The sequence below is a fragment of the Magnolia sinica genome, chromosome 18 (assembly GCF_029962835.1).
Source record: "Magnolia sinica isolate HGM2019 chromosome 18, MsV1, whole genome shotgun sequence".
In the NCBI taxonomy this organism is placed as follows: domain Eukaryota; kingdom Viridiplantae; phylum Streptophyta; class Magnoliopsida; order Magnoliales; family Magnoliaceae; genus Magnolia; species Magnolia sinica.
In genome coordinates this window covers 15,023,058-15,040,024 of record NC_080590.1, presented here as the reverse complement: position 1 = coordinate 15,040,024, position 16,967 = coordinate 15,023,058, and positions in this window count along the sequence as shown.

The window sequence follows — 16,967 nt, the reverse complement described above, 5'->3', positions numbered from 1 at the left end:
CAATCAAGTGAATTACACTACTAAGATATTCTAACCTAAAAATCAATACATTTCACACATCATAGCATTACAAACCAACTTGATGGACGTAGAAAATTATTCTAACCGTCAATTTACATTTTACGTCATGGCCAACTTAAGAATAAGGTCGTGAATTTTGAAGCAAAAGATCTAGCATCATTCTTATCAGGATGGAAAGCTTGAATCTTCCACACGTGTTCCACTGTTCCATATTGGCATGTGTTCGTATATGTGAATAGCAGCACTCGATCATGTGTGGTGTTAGGTATTATTGTTTTATGTAAATCTAATCTAGTTAGAATCTAATTAGTTAGAGCAGGCAGCTTGAGTTGCAAGTTAAAAGAGCCCTACCTATATTTATTAAAGAAAAGATTGCTTTCTCTCAAGTGCTTGCTATGAACCTACAACTCTTATGAGAGAGTTTGATATGTGTAGTTTGTTTTTAATTGAATTTATTTTTTGAGCATTCTCTTGGCTTTATCTATATCTTTTTCACTTCATCTATCTGCTTTTTATTATTAGCAGCAGGATATTTTTCTCCGATGTGTGCACAAGTATAAATAAGTATACGAATATTCGTATCCGCAGCCTTTGTTTTTTAACATGTACCATTTTTTATACCTACATGTCGGAGAATAAGGATTAAGGATATGTATCAAAATTAGAAATGTGGATGTCAATTCCATTAGATACTCTGGCAGGTTTGATGGATGATAAGTAGGTAGATAGAAATTACTAAGAAATTGCATACGTGGCATATAAATAATTCAAACCAAACCATCCAAATTGTGTACCATTTTTAGATATATTATAAACCAAAAATTACTCTTATTTTATTATTTAAAAGTTGAGTTGTTGGATATTTATTGGATGATTAACCAATGGTCTGATTAAAAAACAAGTGTCCGCAAATCGAAGATTAAGATTGTTCAACTAATCTGATTTTTATTACTGTAACTTAGCAACAATGGGTTTTACAATTTAGTAGGGTTAAAATGAGTTGACATACGCCACATGTGTCATATCTGAGTGCATGCATATCAAGCCTCATTTACAGCCAGAGTATCAAATAACTCCCAAAGCCATTTTATAAAACATACCATGGAGTTTACTTATAAATAAGTAGATTATTATAGCGTAAAGTTGCTTTAGAAAAAGTAAACGAAGTGGAGAGTTTTAAGAAGCTAGTTCCTTTTTGTGCAAGAGCATTTTACTTTACTTTTTTTTCATCTACTTTCCGTACTGCAGATTTATTTTATTTTTCCCCTGCCTTTGTGGGAAAAGGATTCGTTGATAGATGAATATGATCCCTTTTCTTGATTAATACGAGATCTTCTTACACGTGGCTTGTGTGATCATTAGCCTTATCCTGATACAGATGAATCATAGACCCCAAAATCATGCCATTTGGGTTTCTTTATTCTGCAGGAATTGGGATAGGCTCGTTTTCAATTCTTACAGCTGAGGTCCATGGTTCGGTGATCAGACCATTGGTGTGTTGCATCCCACAATGGATGGAACATGGCTTCAAACTCTACTAGATTGGAAGATTCCAGCGGCCAGTTTTAGAAGTCTTTTAAGTTGAATGTGGACCGTCGTTGCATATGTCTTCTTGAGTAATCACAAGTTGAAAGGCTAAGATTTTGATATCAAGGAGAAGTTGGGGACACAGTCCATGTACGAGAACGCAACAGCCAGATGGTTCGAACCATGGTTTCCACTTTCCTGAATTGAAAAACCGGGATATATCATCCAAAGAGGCCACGAGGTGGCTTTTATCTTTGGTTTGGTAATCCGAACCGTTGATACGATGGACCTTACCTTGGATGGCCATGCATTTTTTTTAATAAAAAATAAAAAATAAAAAAAAACGGAATTAAAATATGCCATACGTTGAATATTGGTCATTTTTCAATTAGGCGCGACTCCCTCCCCATTTTCTTCCTCAACCGTCTAACTGTTGGACCATCTTTTCGAGGTTTGAATCTATCTATAATGGATAATTTTGGCACATGAGCCATCCACTGCAGGATCCATCACATGAGTAGTTTGGATGACTGAAGCTCGAGTCCCACTCAGAACCTCAGATGCATGGGTAATGGGTTGAGCTTGGGCTAGAAATGAGGCCCATTAAAAAATAAAGGCCTACGGCTACAATCGGTTCGTAGTAGGACCTGCCCTTTCAGCTTGCCAATGGGGGTGCCCAACCTGGTAACTACAATTTGTATATGTGTTATGTAGGGCAGCGGTCCAATGGTATGATTGCCATAAACCATACGGTGGTATTGGCTAGACGTGGGTCCATGTGATATGTCCACACCATATCAAAACCAAAACAGTAGGAGGGAACGCCCACACTAAAATTTAACTGAAACACACTTTGAGCCTTAAAAACAGCTGATTGTTGGTCTGACCTTTCATCTGGCCTAGATGAAGGGTCTGAACGGACTGGATTCCATATATACAACATGGTAGGGCCCCACTAGTCAACAGTAAGCATTCCCTCTCATCATGTTGGCCCAGCTGAGTTTTGAATGGGGCTGATTTTTGGGGGCTAAGGAGGTTTTTTTATTTTTTTATTTTTTAGGTGAAGCATCTGATGGACAGGATTTCGAGAACACGTTTGGGTTGGGCGTTTATGTTGTTTTTAATCGTGGGAGGGTTAAGCAGAGTCACGAAAGTCGGGCCTCACTGAATTGTAATAGCAATTTCGTTTGGAGTGTTGGGAGCATGGATTAGAAATCGATTTCGATGTATCGCATTGTTCCCAGCCCATGAGGCGGTTTCAACCCAACACTGGCGATATGGTTCATTGGTGATACGGGCACGTATCTAGGACAAGTATGGTAGTATTGGGTGTTACTATAAAGCTGCAAAGGGATGAATGAAAAGAGCTGTTTGTACCAAAATCTAAGCAGAATATCAATGGTGTGGTCACACGGTACGTTTGATATATTTATGGCATGTATCAATTATATGAAGAATATGTTATATCTTTGAGAAGCTTTGGTGTTTTAGTTATGCCTGGATTACGACGAGCAATTATTTTAGACGTTCAATAAAGGCAAAACCACAATAATGAGAAGTAACTACTTTTTTTCCAAAATTTTTTTTAAAAAAAAAAAAAAAAACCAACAAAATCCAAGAACAACTCAATTAACAATCCTCACCGCTCATCAGCCATGGGACTATGGGATGCTTCTTCAGTGGGAGTAGTCTAATAGAAGTCCATCCCTACATATACACGGTACTAACTCCATGAATAATTGTAATTTTCTTCCATTTGCTTATGCAGGTCAGATATAAAGGAAGATCTTAGATTTAGGAACCATTTGCCTACGTTCATACATTGAGTTGACCAAAATTGTAATTCTCAACACTAGTTTTACCTCACTCGCTAACATATTGTCCAAATAAACACCCTCTTATTCTCAATTAGGTTGGTAATTCCATTCTAAAGGTAAATATTACTTATTTTCGCAAATCCATCTTTTACTTTTACTCCGGTGGTAGACTCTTAGGAGTTTCAACAACCGGTTGAGGGTTCGAGTACCCACAGGTGGTGAAATCCCACCATGGCGTGAGTGTGTGGTGGTGTGTGTACCAAAAAAAAAGAAAAAAAATCCATCTACGTTAATTTTCAATTAACCATATAATTGTTGTACTTTCAAAAATATTGAATTTTCAAAGCAAAAAAGAATTTATTGGAGGAAAAGCCCTAACCTCCACCAATCACTTGATACTATGCGTACTTGACCGTTGGTTGAATACACGATCAGTCAAAATACAACCGAACATCACTCTATCTCAATGCCAAGAATCGGTAGTCACAGCTTGAATCAAATCTAATTGATTTGGCACACCGAGAAACTTCTCACATGTCTCGTGTGGCTTAATTGGAAACCCCCGTAAACACTTCTTCTATTTAAAGATTACTTGACACGTATGGGGTGATAGAAACATATGTACTCTAGCAAGTTATGAGAGTCAATACTCATGCAGCCAACCCATGTACACTTGGATCAGTGTGTATCGATCCAAACAGTGCAAATTAGGCCTTACCCATAGATGGAGAACAAAAGCAAAATCAAATTGATATTGATCTCCAATCTCTTATTAATGGATATTTATTTCTTGAATGTGGACCATGTTAACTATCCACAAAGTGGGTCATGGGAATGTATTTTTTATAACAATTTGGAACATGACCGATAAAACTGAGGGGACACTTTAAATTGAGGAGCATGTGTGCCACATATATAGTGGCTGCACAGGGATAGCCGTATGCTTCGTTGACTTAGCACACCGTGGAGTCACCTTTCAGGACTAGGATGGAGTACTGCCTTTGCTAGTATGAACTAAGCAAAAATATTATATGACGTGCTTTGAATGGATGGCAGGTTACTGTTAAAATTAGACTACGTACTCTGTCAAGTTCAATACAAATAGAGATAGTACTTAAGCCCACCTTTTCCCCGATACACATGGCAATGAAGGCTATTTACCCATGTAGTTGTCCCTATTAATGAAAACAGGTCCCAAAGAGGGATTGGTGGAATGATCCTAGCCATTGGATTAGTGTCTTAGAGAAAAGATGTACGGTACAAAGCAAAAAACGTTAATGGGTTAACATCTACCCAAGGAAAATTCCGAAGATGCACGGTAAGTGTTGTCTCTCTTATAAGGAAAATGATATGTAGACCATGTAGTACTATAATAGGATACTGCACGAACGATAGTACTCTACGGAATCTTCAAAGCACTTCTAAGAAAAGAATTCTCGGTCTTGTTTCATGTCCCCCATACAAGATGTTGTTCATGCATGTTGGATCGCCCAATACAATATAAGTTGGGACAAAAACCGGGATGGCCCAATAATCAAGTAGGCTACACTGTTGAATGTTGAAATCAACCGACAGTTAATGGTTCGACTGTTGGTGTAGGTTTAGCCCACCAAATAAGCAAATCGGTCCAATATTTGCCCTGGATAATCTCTATTATGTAGTCCAACTTCTACATGTCTTGGGTTTTATGCACAAATGACAAACGGCAGGAAAGAAATCAGGGTATCAGTTGTCTTGAAACATAAAGATTGTTTATAACATGGGGTACAAGAATCCCCTTCAACCTGTCATGGAATTACTGCGTGTGCAGTAAAAAGTAAGAAAAGATTTCATTAGGCGAAATGCCATTTTTACCCATTTCAATCTATTTTTTGACATGCACGCATGTAGGCATCAATATCATATGCTTCATTATTGGTCTTGATCATAGATACACGTATTTTAATTCAATTTCTTTACAAGGACAAAGGTATACATACATGCGTACTTACACATATTTAAGAGAAATAGTATTATGAGGTTTACCTCATGGGAACTGTTCATGAGGTCAAGTTCTATGAGCCCCACCATGGAGCGTGATGGACACCTAAACAATGCATTTTGTAGGTCTCCTTTAGCACATTGGATGTGTCAAAAGCCAGTTATATCTGAAAGCCGGGTGTCCCGTACCATTTGAAATCATGAGAAGCCATGCCTAGAATACATAAAATCACTTGGTGTAGCCCACCTAAGTTTTGGAATAGAGTAAATTTTGGTGGGACTCCTCATCCAAGTGAGATACATAATGAATATACCATATGTCTAAACCACATCTCTAAGTCTTCTATATAATGAGCAAGGCGTCAATGGATAGACATTCATCCACTCTTAATTATTTAAAGGAATTGATGTCCCTCACACATCATGTTGAGGCTGACGAAGCTCGACCTCATGGGAAGCTTCCCATGACGTTCCCTTGAGATCAACCTTAGAGGTGGGCATGATCCAACTCGACTCGTCGGATTCAATTCGATTGAACCAGTCAGATCGGATCCGACCTGAACCGAAAGCGAGGGTCGAATCGGATCAAGTAAACCTACTCAGATCCGATGCCAAACTGAGTCGAGTTTGGGTCATATAGCAACTTGATCTGATCCGATCGAGAATTCGATCCAGTCCAATTTAATTTGATTCAGACCGGAATCGAGTAGTATAAAATCAGATTTTACGTTTTTAAAACTTTACTATTCTTTTACTCGAGCCCTAACCCTACCGGACTCGACGCCGCCAAATAAACCTTTGTGGCGTGTAACAATTGCAATCATACTAGCCTTCCCATACTGTTGGTTGAAGCACAACTAGTGAACAGGGCCTAGCATGGTGCGGTACTGCAGCCTAAGCCGACTTCCTCTCCTTCCCTCATTCTCTCTCCTCCTTTCTCTCCCAATTTTCCTTTTCTTCTCATTTCTCTCATTCTTTCTCTTTCGATTTCCCTCTTATTTCCTTTGTAGCACCGGAGTCTTCAGCTCGGCTTGACTCAGCCCAATGCGAATCAACCGGACAAACTCAACTTGATCTGACCTAATTTCCCTAACTGAGTCGAACTCGGTTCAGGTCAGGACAGCAATGAATCGGTTCGGATCGAGTCAGCCTTGCTGGACTTGGTCTCGAATTAGATTGTGTTCGGGTAAGGTACTTGCAAAAACCGAGTCGAGTCAAGTTGGACCTAATCCAGTCTGACTCAACTCAATGCCCACCTCTAATCAACGTCGTGGCTCTCTCTCTCTCTCTCTCTCTCTCTCTCTCTCTCTCTCTCTCTCTTATATATATATATGAGACAGAGAGAGAGAGAGGTTCAACAGGTTGAACCCCCGCCGTGAGGAATATCTTATGCAAAAGTCAGTCACGTCTACTCAATAAGTGGACCACACTTGTTCCTTTTATTTATCAACAACTTCGTTGTTTTTTATAATATTGGCCTCTCTATGAGTGGATATGGCTTTTATTTTTCTTTTCTTCTTTGTTTTTTATTTCACAGCAGAAACCTCGTGGAGGTGCTAACCCAAAAGGGCTGGATGTCAATGGCACACGGTATATTGGAAGGTTAGGGTGGACTGTAATGGTCCAACCAGTTGGACTTTAGACCTGTGTATGAGGATGTGTCTGGGGCAGGTACCGTATTACTTTTGACTTTAGTGGTGTTTTTCTTTAACTCCTATCCTATAAATAATCAAAGTTAGGAACTAAATCATTAACGTTGGTCAGCTACTCGGATTAAATGGAGAAATTTCTTTCCTTGTTTGGCGTGCACTATTTCTACTTCATATTTAACGTATTTTAAAGTAAAATTAATTAATATAATTCTAAGTATTGTAGCTTACAAAGCTAGCGTGTAACACAAGCTTTCCCACCAACATGTTATTTATGTGGGACATCTGAACCATCCAAAAGGTGGATCCCAACATGAGCATCACTTTGCAAAAATTTCTAATTGGCCCACTCATCAGATTGGCCACATCATTGTAATAAAATGGCCAGCTCACAGCCTGGCCCACCATTTACAGTTGTTGCCTACCTGATGAGTGGATCAGCAAGATGCAAGGTGACCTGCTAGCTTTATAATGGTATGGGTTGTAGGTGATGGTTGCCCCATCAGAATTTAGAGTGATGGCCCTTGATTTTGCACGTTAGGCTCTCCTGGATCAGGGCGCGGATTGGGTACTACCCCCACCGAGACTAAGCTAGAGACGGACGGTCCTCTCAGGGGCTTGTGGCGCCCACCGTGATGTATGTGTTTCATTCACACTGTCCATCCCTTTTGGAAAATAATTTTATATGATTATCCCAAAAATGAGGAGAGATAATGCACAAGTGGACCACACCAAAGGAAAGAGTGGAGAATGAACACTTACCACTGAAAACCTCTTAGCAGTCACAGAAGTTTTGGATCAAGTTGGTATTTATGCGTTCCCTTCAGTTCTATATGACCTTATAAATAGGTTGGATGGCAAATAAACATCACAATGGGACCTAGAAAGATTTCAACAGTGAAGATCATTATCACCACTACTTCCTGTGGTGTGATCCATTCGAGCCTTCGATCTACCTCATTTTTGGGCTAAGGTGCTAAAATGATCTGTCAAAATTGGCGGACAAATGGATAAAATACATATATCACAGCGGACTTCACAGAGCCCCTCGCATGACTGTCTAGCTCTAGCAAGGTCCTGGTGGGGGGTAGTACCCAATCCTAACCATATGGGTACCCTTATTTTATGTGGGCCAGATTCCAACCCAACTTTAAACCGGGATCCAAAGACCCGAGTTTACACAAAACTTAATGGATCCGGGTCTGGGTCTGGATCCTAAAAACAAGACCCCTACTCCAAGGACTGGACCAAGCAAAGACCAAAACTAATTAGATTAGGTCTGGAAATTCTAGGACCCCACCCAAAATCGACCTATTGATAGCCTATGTCAACAAGTTGGGCTCGGCTCAGGTACTCTTATACTCGTACCCGGACCTACTAAGTAAAGTGGATTTGGGTCTATCCAAATCTGATCAGATCCGATCACCCAATGGGCCTCATAATGTATAATTTCATTCACGAATTAGAATTCGAAATAAGTTTCAATCCCGATTTCGGTGGAGAATAGGGTTTAAACTTATGTTTGGGTCCAGATTTGGATCAATATATATATAAAATATATCCTTTTTATATTGTTTTTAAATAATAAATATGATTAATAAATGATAATAAATATGGACAGATTCAGCACATAGAAACGTTTGAAGCGGGAATCCTCTACAACACATGTTGTACTTTACACAGCAGGTAAAACACATGACCTTCGTGGGGCCACCATGCTGTGAGTGTGAAATTTACACCGTCCATCAGGTGTGTCTGTCTATGTTAATCCCCTGTCTAAAAAATCAGCCCAATCTACGACTTATGTAGGTTACACCACAGGTTACATTGGGAGGGGTTGCAAACCGTGGGTTTGTGCATGGAACCTACCTTGGTGTATATATTCCATCCAACCCGTTCATTTTGTGCACATCGTCTGCTTGAATAGATACTCAAAAAATCAGCCTAAATGAAAACTCTGGCCGGCCACACCACTTGAAAATTACACTGTTTCCATTGTGTGGCCTGTCTGATTTTGGATCGGGTTGATTTTTAGGATGCACTGAGAACATGCGAAGGCTCACGTGCTGGACTGAGTGGATGTTACACGAACAAAACGGTCCGAGATGTACCGGCCATGTACAGCAGATGTCCCAGAGATTTCGGATAAAAAACGTTCCACGTGTATAGAAAATATAATTATACGATCCTCGACTTAAAGAAAACTACGGTATGTCTCGTCCTTAGTTTGTACAAACAGAGTAGTTGGGCGGTCCAGACCGTTGATCTTGTAGCTCGACCTACCCTAATATTTCCTCAGTGAGATAACCTAACCCTTTGACTCTGAACTGTAAGCAGTGTGTGTGTAGGAAAAGGTTCTGTGCAGTCGAGCTCATGGGAACTTCCCATGAGGTCGAGTTGTGTGGGACCCCTGTGAGGCGTGTCGAACATCTACCCCATCAGTCAGATGCACCATTCCATGGTGGGCCTAGGTCTTAAAAATCAAGTCAATCTGTAACTTTTTTGGGCCACACCACATACAAAAGCTGAGAGGGGTTAGCCTCCATTAAAACATTCATAATCATTTTTTGGGCCTACCAAGATGTGGTTCACAAATCCAGCCCATCTATTATGTGTGTCCCACTTGGATGAGGGGTCAGACCAAGTTTCAGGCCCATCCAAATTTCAGTTGGGCCCCACAAAGTGATTTTATATGTTTTAGGGATGTCTTCACATGTTTTTAGATGGTATGTCCAACCTGAGTTCCGTATATGGCTAATTTTTCAGATATCTCATAATTTAAAGGGGACCCATCAAATGCATGGTGTTGATGTTCGACATACATCATGGTGGGGTCCACACAGCTTGACCTCATGGGAAGTTCCCATGAGCTCGACGCATAGAAGCTTTTCCATATATATATATATATATATATATATATACACCAATTACATTTTATATCACATTTTATAATTCAAAATAAAAAAGGGCATAGATTGAATAGGTGGGATCTTTTAATGTGGGGTATATTTTGGGCATTTTCCATCCAAAGCCGGTTGGACCGGATCAGTGGTCCAATCATTGGACCAGTGACCCGGCTTGAGTAGACTTCATATCCTCCGGTCCTCTAACATTCAATATTTTTCCTAAAACAGTGATCATTGATTGGTCTTAAACAAAGGTTAAGTAAGCCTTATATCCCACGTGGCACGTTCGAAAACTGACGGCCATGGATATGCCATGCGTGTGGTGGACCACGTCAATGTCCGGCCACATGTTGCTATCTAAGACCTGATGAGTGGCACAATACGTTAATGGCTATTCTAGATTATATATATGCTAATGTAAATTCCATTCCTCCAGAGTATAGGTGGCCCAGAAACGCATCAATCATGGCCCTCCATCTAATGATGCCTATGGATGGTCTACGTTCAATTATAAGATATATTAGACAAATAGCATCCATCACTTTTCTTCGTTTTCACTCATTAATTGAATTGGTCCCTCCCAATCAGCAGGGTGGGCTCTAACAAAATTCCGTTCTTCTTTTGGCCTTTCCTATTCCAATTGCATGAATGGGTTACGCCCATGCCGCTCACTTGGTGACCAACGAGGGCATAAAGCCATGGGCACGAGACAACTCAACTCATTCAACTCATTTGGATTCGACTCGATTCAAACCAATTGGGTGAGTCGATCCAAATCGAGTTGACTTCGTCCAATCCAAACTCAAACTAAGTCGAGTTCGAGTCACCTAGTAACTCGACTTGACCCAAAATCCAACTTGGTACTAACTCCATTCAATCTTAAGCTCGACTTTCACACACACACACACACACACACACACACACACACACATGTTTAGATATGAAATGCCGTGTAGCTGATGGAGAGGCTGCGATCCTGGCAAGTGAATTTAGGGCCCGATTGGCCACCTGCATTAGGTGGTTTTGAGTTGTAATCACTTCGGCCTGTGGATAATCATTGCACTCGACTTAACTTGGTACTTGTGACTGGGTCAGACTCGGTCCGAATTAGTCCAAGCTAGACTTGGACTCGGATCTGGCTAGGCATGTTGGGACTTAGTACTGAGTCAAGTCAAGTTCAAGTCAGGCTTATTTCAAAATTGTATCGAGTCAGGTTAGCCCTAACTCAGTTCAACTCGACTCAATGCCCAGCTCTACTAAGGCAAGTCCATCGATCAAAGGCAAGGGTTATGTTATAGATGGCCCGAATCAATAATTGAGAATATAATCAATATGAATCATCCAGTTCTCTAGCCATTGATTGAACAATTAAACTTATCTGTCAACAGTGAATTTTTTTAGCGTGGCAAATAATAAATAGGAAAAGTGATATGATGCACGGTTTAGATCTATGATAGCATGATTGATGAGATTTAAGAATGAGAAATTGATTAAAAAACACGTGGCATTTGGCTGAGAGAGAGAGAGAGAGAGAGAGAGAGAGAAAGTATCATTTCCACGTTAGCACGCAAATGATGTCACATTGTGTTATATGCAACTTGCCTCGCACTCTATCTATGGCCATCAAGATAAGAATCTTGAGATATCTTTAGGTAAAGTGATTAAACAATACTATCATGCTTAAATTGCAAGATTTTTGAAATCTTGCAAGTTTTTAATCTTCGCAACATGATTTCAGTGTGAAAGTTATTCAATAGTTAAATTGATTTATTGTAAGCTAATATATTTAAATTTTTAAAATTATTTATTAATTTATAATAAATATTTTTTTATTTTGTTTTTAACAATAGTTTTCCAACAATGTCATAATAAAAATCCAACTCTAAGATATACTAAAAACTTTAGTGCCAGAAAAAGATTTATCCCATTGGAGATGATTTGGAGCCAGAAAAACTGTAATAATTCGGTAGACCCATCCCTCTACATGTCATATTGCAAGGTTATGTATTGATCTAAGTAGGGACATGGAGTTCTTGTGAAAGCCTTTGACGGGAACTTTCGGTGAGCACGGAAAACTACATGCACCAAAAATAATGCGAATCCAGAACTCAAGTAAGCCTTGTGTAGGTAAAATACCTTCCATTAATGAAACCTCCCTAAGATCCATTGTGATGTTTATATGCCATGTTCATAAAATTATTTTATTAAGATATGTAGTTGAAATACAAGATAAAATAGCCTGATAAAAAACTATCATGGCCCGGTGAATGTTTCAAAAACGAAAGTTCAATCCTAGCATGATAAAAAACGATTGTGACCGCACGGATGTATCAACAATGAGAGTTCAGTCCTATACCATGTGGCCTACTTGAGTTTTGAATTTGTCTTTATGTTGTTTTACATGTCCTAACATGATATAGTAAAATGGATGAGTATTGTGGATTTCTCACAAACATCATGGTGATCCCACCTAGCTTCTAGTCACACAAAGTTCATGCAAAAGGCTTTCACAGACAACCCACGACCATAACGGAATTGCGCTGAGATGTACCATTCACTCTCACTGGCTTTTTAAGTTTTTTAAACTAAAGAGATATTTCTAAGGAAGTTCATGCTTTTTCTCTAATATATCCTAATACATATTTGACCATTGCTTATTTTTATTTTCCACCATTAAGCCACAGATCAAATGAATATGATTGCCTGGTAGATTTTTTGAGACATAAACCATTAAAGGTATGGATGGCGAAAATGATTTAAACATCACCCAGCCATTCGTCGTCAGGAGCAATGGATCTACCATATTACAATTCTTCTGGCTCCACCATATCCAATCTCTCTTGTCACGTCGCGCGTGGGATCGATGGAGGGGATATGATGTCATCTAGCGAACCTGTCGTTTATGGATAAAAGTTCAATAGCAACGCCAATCAGATAATCGTAACTATGATTTTTACCGATTGCTTATGGATCATTAATCTTTTATTACCGTACATCTTAAGTCCACCAAAGTGATGGATGGCATCATCTGATCCGCCTCGTTTTTGATAAGGGATCCATCCATCGTTGGTCCCACTAGATGGGTGAATCTCGTTGCAGTCTGCCACGTGTAAGGTGGGTGGTAGATTGAATGGAAGTTTGCACGGAACGGTTTATTGTATCGTTTTCATGAGAATCCTGGAACAGTGAAAGATGTGAAACTTCCGTCTCTTGTGTCGGGAGCTAAGGAGGATTTGGCTTCGGCGCGCGGTAGTGGATTAAATACAGCCCAGGCCGCACACAACACGGTGCGACCCCGGACTTGAGGCCCACCTTGATTTATTTATTGTATATCCATGCCGTCCATCTGTTTTTAAAGATCATTTTACATTATAATCTGCAAAATTAAGAAATATATTCTCAGGTGGACCACACCATAGGAAACTATTTTTATTGAACGCCCACCAATAAAAACTTTATAGGGCCCACATTAATGCCCACTGTAATGTTTATTTTCCATCCTACCTTTTGATAAGGTCAAGCAGACCTGGATGAAGGGATAAATAATATTCATCTTGATGAAAAACTTTTATAGCCCACAGTAGGTTTTTAACGGTCAGTCACCACTGTTTCATATTTTGTGGTCCACATGAGATTTGGATCTGCTTCATTTTTAAGATCTTGCCATAAATGATATGGAAAAACGGATGGACAGTATGGATATTCAATAGATACATCTAGCTGATCCCTACGGTCAGGGCCGCACTGCCTTGGGTAGGACCGGGACCACACCTTATCCGCTCCCTTAAGCAGATGATGAGGCTCGCTTGTTAATTCAGATCTTTTCCATTGGATGCTGGCTTTCAAACGAACATGATGAAGTAGATTCAATAGGAAAAAAAAATAAAAATACTAAAAAAAATACTAATGGCTGGAGTCCTCCATTTTGGGACGCGGCTTAGCTGGTGACCCAACGCCAGCCAGCTAGCAGGTGTCAAAGCTTTGTGGCCCTACCAGGATATATGTGTTTTATCCATTCCTTCCGTCCATTCTTTCAGCTCATTTTAAACCATACCACAGGGGAAAAAGTAAGGATTGATGTCAAATAAACATCGCTGTAAGCCCTAGGAAAGTTTCATCGTAGATTTTTTTTATAATGTGGTCCACGTGAGCTTTGGATATGATTCAATTTTGGGTTGATGCCCTGAAATGACCTTTGAAAAATGGATGGACAGGGTGGATAAAACACATGCATCATAGTTTGGGCACAGAGCTTTGATGCCATCTAGCTGCCTGGTGTTGGGTCACCATCCAAACCGCTTCCTCCATATTGTGTCACTGTCAACTGAAGTCTATCGACGTACACATCCACGTATAGGCAGAAGTGCAAATATGAAAAATGTATGGAAGATCTCATCTTTCCATAAGGTTGGAAATAGTGCTTAGACTTTTTGGCCACAAAATCAGATAACTTTTCCCTTCATTTGGACCACAGAATTAGAAGTAAATCCACGGCTATGATCTTTTCCCTGGACATTCATTTGTTTTGATATGTCATGGCCCACCTATGTGAAACAGCCTGATTCTTATGCAAGAGAAATAAACAGCGTTGTTAAGCTGTCTGAAGTGCTCAGATTTCATACGCGCATTACATTGTAACACATGCGACCCACTTCTGAATGTTTACGACTATGACGTGCGTGTGGAATTAACAAACCTCAAAGTGCAGCATCAGGTCCTCATCCCGCGCGACGGTCCAGAGCCGGCCTCGGGGCTCTAATGGCTCCAAAATGCAAGGCAGGCTAACAACGTCGTACGAAGCGCATGCAGCTTCGAGATCCCGTCGATGATGCTGCCACGTTGGAAGGATATGAAGCAATCATTGCTATCATGCGCAGCGATGATTGGACAAGATCTGCACTTTGTATACAGATGCGGCGCAGCAAGTGGGTCACACGCCACGTCATCATCATTTGCGCACATCCAATAGCCCACGTGGCTAAACGCTCCTTCACTCTCCCTCCGTCCCAGCCACAAGGCGGGTCAAAGCGGCATCATGTTGTTTCCCCCAGACTTTTGTGTGGACAAAAATGCCATTGCTTTCTAATGTAACCACTGAAATGCCCTCACTCTCATTTTCACTTCGTTTTGTCTCTCTCGCGACGCATGGGGTCCACATGATTCCAGCCGTCCATGTTGTTGTTACTACCATAAATAAGCTATTGTTTTGTAATCAAGCTTAACTGATGATCCTAACCGTTGATTTTTACAATTGAATCAAAGTCAATAAAAAATTTCTTTTCATTATTCTACATTCATCTCCAGACTGTCACAGTCATCCGATAAATCTGCTCAGCGTAAGTTTCGCATGGTCCTAAAAAGAATAGATTTCATAACATGAAAGGTTCGGCCATGATTGGCCGTGACCCCACCCTGGCCTCGCCCTAAAGAGGGGGGCTAAACCAAGGCTAGAATAAGGCCAGGTCGAGCAATCTGGCCCATTGCCACCCTAATCCTGGCATATTACAATATGATACATGGGACTCTAGCCATTATATCTGGGCCATCTTTTGTGATCTAAACCGTTTATAAGATGATCCTCACCATTGCATTGATTCTACCATCTGAGCCAGCCACCTTCATCATCATATTTTGTTGGATGATCAACTTGGATACATGACCCGGTTCCAATGACTATAGTCCCACGTGTTCTGTTGCACTACATATAGGCCGTATCCTACCAAACCCTCATTGTCAATATCACATGAGGTTAGCTAGCTCCACACGCACAACTCTACACGTGTAGAGAACAAACCGTGTATGAAGTTGGACCCACCGTATGGATGATCCGGGAGATTTTCAGGCTCCTAAAATATCAGATTGGCGAAACATGTTACGATGGAGTGGAAAACTTGCGAGCTTTTCAGACCTTTCATTTTTTGCTCGTACGCACGTGCCTACGTGATCGTCAGACATAGATTTTGCCTAGATTAGCTACACGGTCGGTTCCACTCCCACCTGATACCTGGCCCGGATATTTCACTGGAGAGCCAGCCTTACATGCTTGAATGCATGTTGACCGACGTGTGGGGCCGCACATCTTATTTAATTTTGAATTTTGATATATCGTAACGTACAGTCAATGTTTCGAATATTGATACTTATTTTATTATTAAAATACAAAAACATATTGGTTGTTGCATAAGGTAAATTATTTATCATACCCATTGGAAAACATAAAAACTTATTTGAAAAATGGTTAAATGTTTCTACAAAACTTCAAAAATTATTTTTTAAAAAAAGTTTTAATACATGCTTTTAAATCATAATTTCTTAATAGTTAATTGTGAAGAAATTTTTTGAAAAATATTAATATTTTTTTATTTTTTATTAATTTTTAACAAATCAGTGGATCACCCCGCATGATTTCATGTTTGAAGTACAATATTGCAAACAATTTGAAGAAATTTGAAATTTTTTAAATTTTTTCTAATTTTTTCCAAATCAGACCAGCTGCCCTCAAATTTCAAATTTATGACTTATGTAATTTTATATATATATATATAGAGAGAGAGAGAGAGAGAGAGAGAGAGAGAATAAAAAACCAATAAATATCGAAATTAAAGCTCTAGTTCATTGACTTTCCATGCAAAACATGGAAAACCAATATATTTATAACCATTATATATTGGTTTAACTTAATTTTAATATAAAAAAAGAATTAAAAATTTAAAACATTCACCTAATCAAATATGTGGGATATATCAACATTACCTATATGTTTTGTAATGTGCAGAATAGGATACAAGATATATTGTGGAATATATCGATCGATGTTGTAGATATTTAAAACTTTGCATACAACAAATGCCTAACTCACCGCTACATCCATGCAAGATCACCACCATGCAAATGAAAGGGCCCATCGCAATGATCCCCTCTCACGAAAATTAGGCAAGTAGGTCCATAAATTGAGACACACCTATGTATTGTATCCCACCTATTTTTGTTCCAGTTGATTCTCATGGTGGGGCCCACCCTTGCGTGGTACGGATTTACCAGAGAAGTGGCATATTTGCGGGGAGATG